This window comes from Chlorocebus sabaeus, chromosome 18 (genome assembly GCF_047675955.1).
Source record: "Chlorocebus sabaeus isolate Y175 chromosome 18, mChlSab1.0.hap1, whole genome shotgun sequence".
Taxonomy (NCBI): Eukaryota; Metazoa; Chordata; class Mammalia; order Primates; family Cercopithecidae; genus Chlorocebus; species Chlorocebus sabaeus.
This window is the reverse complement of record NC_132921.1, coordinates 19,450,929-19,458,078: the sequence shown is the minus strand read 5'-3', so window position 1 is coordinate 19,458,078 and position 7,150 is coordinate 19,450,929.

Below are 7,150 nucleotides of genomic sequence, written 5' to 3'. Positions count from 1 at the left end.
AAACATTTTCTAAATTAGGCAATATAACAAAACTTGAAATAAATTCAGATAAGTCCTAGAGAAACAGTCCGTAATTTATAATAATATGAAACAACACTACAAATTCATGACAGAAATTGAGAGGAAAACACTTTAACCTGAAACTTGGAAATATACGTGGAGAATCATCGACAGATGGGGAAAAATAAAAGACTGTGAGGCGTTTTCTCCCAACTCTGCTTCCCTGGTGGCCCCACCCACCCATGCCTCTTTCACATGGGACAGACCGCCTGCCTGAAGAGTCATCGTCCCCACCCTGGGCTCAGCTAGGACCCCTCCCTTTACCCCCAGTGAGCCAGTGAGGCTGCAGATTACCTACTGTAAGGAGAGGGCCATGCTGGCCAATTTGAACCATCAGAATATCAGCAATATTGATGAGAATGAACCAATGCTTTTATAACAGCAAAAAATAAACATAAATAAAAAATTTTGAATAAAAGTATAAAAATTACACAATATGGAAAATGGCTACAACTATGCTCACAAAAGAATCTGGAGGCTTAAAAAGGATTTTTTTTAAAAAAAGGAAATAAGTACTCCACAAAAGAAGTTTGAAACACATAAGCAAAATCAACCAAAATATACTGGCAAGAGAGAAATAACAAATATACAAGCAGAAATTAATAAAACAAAACAATAACTTTTATAAATATATGCAGAATTTTGTTATTTGAAAAAATAAACATATGAACTTAAAAATACAGGGAAAAGCACAACATCGCAAAATTATAATTGGTAATGAGAATGAATCATAGCAAGGAAATCAAAATAATCTGTCTCAACTCTATGGAAATGTATTTTAAAACCTGAAGTGCATGATGGTCCAGGAAAATAGAAGCTATCAGAAAAGGGAAAGGATGATTATATTAAAACAATGGATGTCTTTTGTTAGATATTCTAAGTTTATAGGCATACTATAGATTTCTTGATATAGTTTGGGTGATTTTCAAAGTTTAAAAAATTTGGAAAGTCACAGAAAATAAACTATGGTATCAACAATGTTTCTTCAACTGGTAAACGAATACAATCACATCAGAATGCATTTTAACGCCATGGCTTAACTCCTAGCCAATATGTTAGCCTACAAAAGCAATTGACAGACATAACATAGAAATAACTTGAAAGTAATGATATGGTGAAATTAGTGTTGCCTTAATTAAAAGACCAAATGCCAGCTCAAAGTTTCCTTCCTGTGGCATTATTTCCTGATTCACTGAGCTATTACTCTTACTCTTCAGTGCTCTACAGTCAGCATCTATTTTAACACCGATCACTCTGTACTGCAATTATGCATTTTTATGTGTGTCTCAATCACTTTCCCTTGATGTTGGTGACTGTCTTCTTTAATTCTATATTCCAGGGACCTACCACAAAATCTGACTCATTATAATCAATGGCTACTGAATTCATTAATTCATTTATTCATTCAACCAATATCTTTTAAAAAAATATTTAACAGCTTACTGGGGTATAAATAATGCACAAAGAACTTCATGTATTTAATGTGCATAATTTGATGAGTTTGGACATATGGCAATTCCTATGATGTCATCACTGCAATCAAGGTAATAGACATATCTGACACCTCCAAAAGTTTCTGTTCATTTGTATTTGTTTATCTTTTATTTTGTGGTAAGAACACTTAACATGAGATCCACCCTCTTAACACACTCTTTGAAGTACACAATACCATGATGTTAACTATAGGCACTATTTTGCACAGCAGATACTTTGAACATATTCATCTAGAACAACTGAAACTTTATACCTATTGACCACCTCCCTATTTTCCCCACCCCAAATCCCTGGCAACTTCAATGTGTGTGACTATTTTAGATAGTTCATGTAAGTGGAATCACATAGTATTTGTCCTTCTGTGACTGGGTTTTATTTCACTTGACATAATGTGCTCCAGGTTTCCCCATGCCATCTGTGACAAGAAACCCCTTTTGAATTTCAACTTTGGCTAATGAAAAAACCACAAGCCAAAGCTTGATTTCCAGTGAACACATGTCTGGGCAGTTCTCCTGGTCACCTGACAAATAGAGCTCAGACTTATTTGGGGAAAGGTGTTCATCAGAACTCCAAAAAGATGAGAAGATTATCACATCTATCATGACGTTTCGGTTACATAAAAGCGAAAGGAATGTGGTCTAGTCTCTTGTCAAGACCACCTCCAAGGAATGGCCAACATCTGAAGGTGATAGAACGGCCTCAGAAGAAATCTCCTCAAGATTGTCAATGCTTATTTCTCCACCAGGAGTTTTGCCCTTTTGCATAATAACTAATATCTTTTTTAAAAAACAAAATGCCATTTTCAATATCGCTCACTTAGTCTGTCAAGAAGCAGGATGAACCCAAAAGTCCAATTTGCTTTTTCAGGGGAGGATTTTACAGGGAGATGAGCAGTGCAATGGCAATGTAACTCCCTTAGCCCTCTGGTTACTATTTCCTACAGCCCCAGGATTAGAAATAATCTTTAAAAATGTATCACCTAGATTGTGCACAGATTGAATATGTTTCTACAAGTCTGTAGCCTCACTTATGAGGAATGTCTCTGATTCCTCAAACTCCTTCATCCAACTGGTCCACTATCCTTCCTAATTGGGGGCCCTCTAACCATAAGAGAGTTCCATGTGATTCATTAGCAAAACGACGAAACCCTACAAGAAATGTTCTTTCCAAAGTTCTGCTTAAAGCTGGAGCTGAGCCCAATGACTCACTGTTATTCTAAGTGAAAGGAACACAAGGAAGCCATCAATCTTGAGATTGCAGAGCTATTTGAGCTACCCAGGAAGCTGATGCCAGCTGAACAAAATGGCATTTCCACGAAGATCTAGTCAATGCCCCCTTACCATTGCTTTCATCCTTCCTTTTATTCTTCAATTCCTGCCATCTCCTGGGTTTATCAGAAAGTTCCTCATGCAAAAAAAAAAAAAAAAAAAAAAAATTAAATGTATAATACTTTTCTTATTTTATTCATTTCATCCTAAAATACTTCCTGAGATATAAGTTTAATTTAAAAAAAGGAAAAGTAACCCTAATATAGAAATATATTATATCTTGAACAATCACAGTTCTGGAAAAAAAAGTACTCACTAAATATTTGTTGGGCAAATGTATATTAATTTTTTTGTGAATTCATCTGAGCCCTTTCTTCAGCCTTAAATAAGTAAACAAAAACAAATTTCTCTAAACTTGCCTGATATTTAAATGCTATATTTATTTGTTTGAATGAAAAAAAGAAGATAATGAGTATGACACTTGTAATCACCAACTAAGCTAGATTTGTAGGGCATATTGCCCAGAGACTACTTTATTTCACTTTGGGAATTAACCCCAGCTCAGCTGCTACCAGAAGGCATCATTGGGGGTAGCATAAAACTAACAGAACCTTTCTCTATGAAGGTTAACTGAGAAAACTATGAAAATATACTATCCAGCTGTGGGGCTTGATTTTTTTTCAGAAAAAATAAACTCTCTAATTACTAAATTATGTAATATATATAAAAATTCAGTATATATATTTACACCTATTATTTTTAAAATGTCATTTGAAGCAAAATAATAAGAAAAGCTAATATCAAAGTTGAAAACTGTCATTTTGAAACTTGTACTATGGGTAAAACTATCTAGAGTATGTTATAAAGAGATCACTGTGGGCTCCTGGGAACTCCAGGATTGTTCCTTTTGTCAAATTTTTTCTTTCCACCCATTGGAGAAAACTCCTGTCTCTGCCCAGACCCACACTGCATACTGGTTTCTGGCTCTCTTTTTAGAACTTGTCCCAGGGTATATGAGGTGTGTGGAGGTTTATTGGTTCAGCCCATTCCAAATTTCTACAAATCCAGGATTCTGTTCACCAATCAGACACCACTGAGGACTTTGCTTGGCAGCTCATCTAATTACAATGCAGGCTTTATCTATTGCAGAACTCTACATTTGATTTGGAGCTGGTAAAGACGCCTGGATACATTGAGAATAAAATATCCTAAGTTGAGTTTTACCTCACAAAAACTAAGTAAAGGATCTATAAAGACCATAACACTAAATGCCATTTATTTTTCTGGGACTTCCTTTTTCTTAATAAGGGCTTCATAGACTGGATACAGCCAGCCCTCCCGTCATTTGTAAGCAACCCTGAACCCCTATACTCTTTATTAACCTCTCCAGCCTGATCAGGCAATAACTTCATTATCTGACAAGCATTCAGAAAACATCAAAGGACCATTGCTTTTTAACACTAGAACTTTTAAGTGTTTGACCATTTGTACATTTTTAACACAAAAACCGTTTTATGCAAATGGTTTTCTTACAGTGTGAGGGAGCTTATCTGATAGACAAGTGAAAAAGCTCATCCCCAAAGAACGTCCTTGTGTTCTGTTTTAGTACGTTTTTTGTTGTTATAACAGAATGGCTGAGGTTGAGCAAGTTATTAAAAAGGGCAATTTATTTATCACAGTTTTGGAGGCTGAGAAGTCCAAAACCAAGGGGCCAGCCTTGGGTGAGGGCCTTCTTTTTATGTCATCCCATAATGGAAATTGAGTTTGTGAGTGTGTGTGTGTGTGACAGAGAGAGAGAGAAGGGGGCTGAAGTTCACTTTTACAAGGAAGCCCTTCCCACAAAAACAGCATTAATCAACTCAATAGGGGATCACCTCTATGACCCAAACACCTGCCATTCGTCTCTATCACCTGAACATTTCCACACTGGGGATCAAGTTTCTAACACATGAACTTTAGGAGACACATTTAAGCCCTAGTATGCTCCATAATAGTGAGCAACTGTAGCTTAGAGAGACTCACTTTGCAGTTCAAAAACTTTTCAAATTTCAGGGTTTTGTCTCAAATCATGTATTGTTTGCTCCCTTTGTAGTTTTGTGACTTTTTCCATTACACAAGGCTTAAGGGGTTAACATCTCCATAATTTGTTTCTTGACAGAGTCTCACTTTGTCACTCAGGGTGGGGTACAGTAATGCGAACACGGCTCATCACAGCCTCAACCTCCCTCACTCAAGCGATCCTCCTGCCTCAGCCCTTAAGTAGCTATCATAATAGACGCCTGCCACCACACCTGGCTAATTTTTGTATGTTATGTAGAGATGGGGTTTCAGCATGTTGCCTAGGTTGGTCTCAAACTCCTGAGCTCAAGCAATCCACTTGCCTCCGCCTCCGAAAGTGTTGAGATTACAGGCATCAGCCACTGCATTCTGCCTTCATAGTTTCTCTATTAGTGTATTTTGCTTAAAGAAAAATAAACTATATGGTATAAAATTTGTCTGTCTTGCAATTGCAATTGTCTTTTTAGGATAGCAAATTATAAAAGCATGTGTAAGAGGCAAAACATTTGCTAGCCAAGTTCTAAGAGATGGGGCTCAAGTCCTGATTTTCTAGTGCCTTAACTTTTGGTATTACTCCAACCATTTACTTGCTAATTTTTGTCCCATTTTTCTTATGTAATGTTAGACTAGGTTATCACTAAAAAAATCCTTAATCATAATAGTCTATGAAACTCTAATATTTAGCAAATACCTTTATAGTAAAAGAAAATTATTTGTTAAGTTGTATTAACTTTTTCACACTACTATTTAATTTAGTGGTGTTCAGAGATGAAGCCAGCTGGGCTTCTGGGTCGGGTGGGGACTTGGAGAACTTTTCTTTCTAGCTAAAGGATTGTAAACACACCAATCAGCACTCTGTGTCTAGCTAAAAGTTTGTAAATGCACCAATCAGCACTCTGTAAAAACGCACCAATCAGCACTCTGTGTCTAGCTAAAGGTTTATAAATGCACCAGTCAGCACTCTGTAAAAACACACCAATCAGCGCTGTGTCTAGCTGAAAGTTTGTAAATGCACCAAGCAGCACTCTGTAAAAAGGCACCAATCAGCACTGTCTCTAGCTAAAAGTTTATAAAAGCACCAGTCAGCACTCTGTAAACACGGACCAATCAGCACTCTGTAAAATGGACCAATCAGTGCTCTGTAAAATGGACCAATCAGCAGGACGTGGGCAGGGCCAAATAAGGGAATGAAAGCTGGCCACCTAAGCCAGCAGTGGCAACCCACTCCCAATGTTCCACTCTGTGGAAGCTTTGAACTTTCCCTCTTGGTAATAAATCTTGCTGCTTACTCTTTAGGTCTGCACTACCTTTATGAGCTGTAATACTCACCAGGAAGGTCTGCAGCTTCACTCCTGAAGCCAACAAGACCACCAACCCGCTGGGAGGAACGAACAACTCCAGACCCCCCACCTTTAAGAGCTGTAACACTCACTGTGAAGGTCTACAGCTTCAGTCCTGAAGTCAGCGAGACCAGGAACCCACCAGAGGGAAGAAACTCAGGGCACATCTGAACATTTGAAGGAACAAACTCTGGACACACCATCTTTAAGAACTGTAACACCCACCACAAAGGTCCGCAGCTTCATTCTTTTTTTTTTTTTTTTTTTTGAGACGGAGTCTCCTTCGTTTCCCAGGCTGGAGTGCAGTGGCGCAATCTCGGCTCACTGCAAGCTCCGCCTCCCGGGTTCACACCATTCTCCTGCCTCAGCCTCCCGAGTAGCTGGGACTACAGGCGCCCACCACTGCGCCCGGCTAATTTTTTCTATTTTTAGTAGAGACAGGGTTTCACCATGGTCTCGATCTCCTGACCTTGTGATCCGCCCGCCTCGGCCTCCCAAAGTGCTGGGATTACAGGCGTGAGCCACCGCGCCCGGCCCGCAGCTTCATTCTTAAAGTCAGCCAGACCAAGAACCCAGCGGAAGGAATCACAGTGTGATGGGCTGATTCTTTGCTGTTACACTGAAAACGTTGGCTTCTCCTTGGTCCACTACGGAATGCATGTATTAGACATTCAATAACTAAATGTTGATGAAAGAGAAGAAGAGAGAGAAAGAGAAGAATGCAAGAAAGTATGTAAACCAGCAGGCTTTCTCTCCAAAGTTGCCGGCATCTCCTAACTCATTAAACTTCAAGGCACAGACTAAATTATGTTCTACCCCAGGAAACTCGTAACTTTACAACTTGTTTTCATTGGCGCAGAATAGCCCCCACACTCTTCATCCTAGTATTTCTTTTCTCTCTTAAAATTATGGGAGTAATGTTTTCCTTCC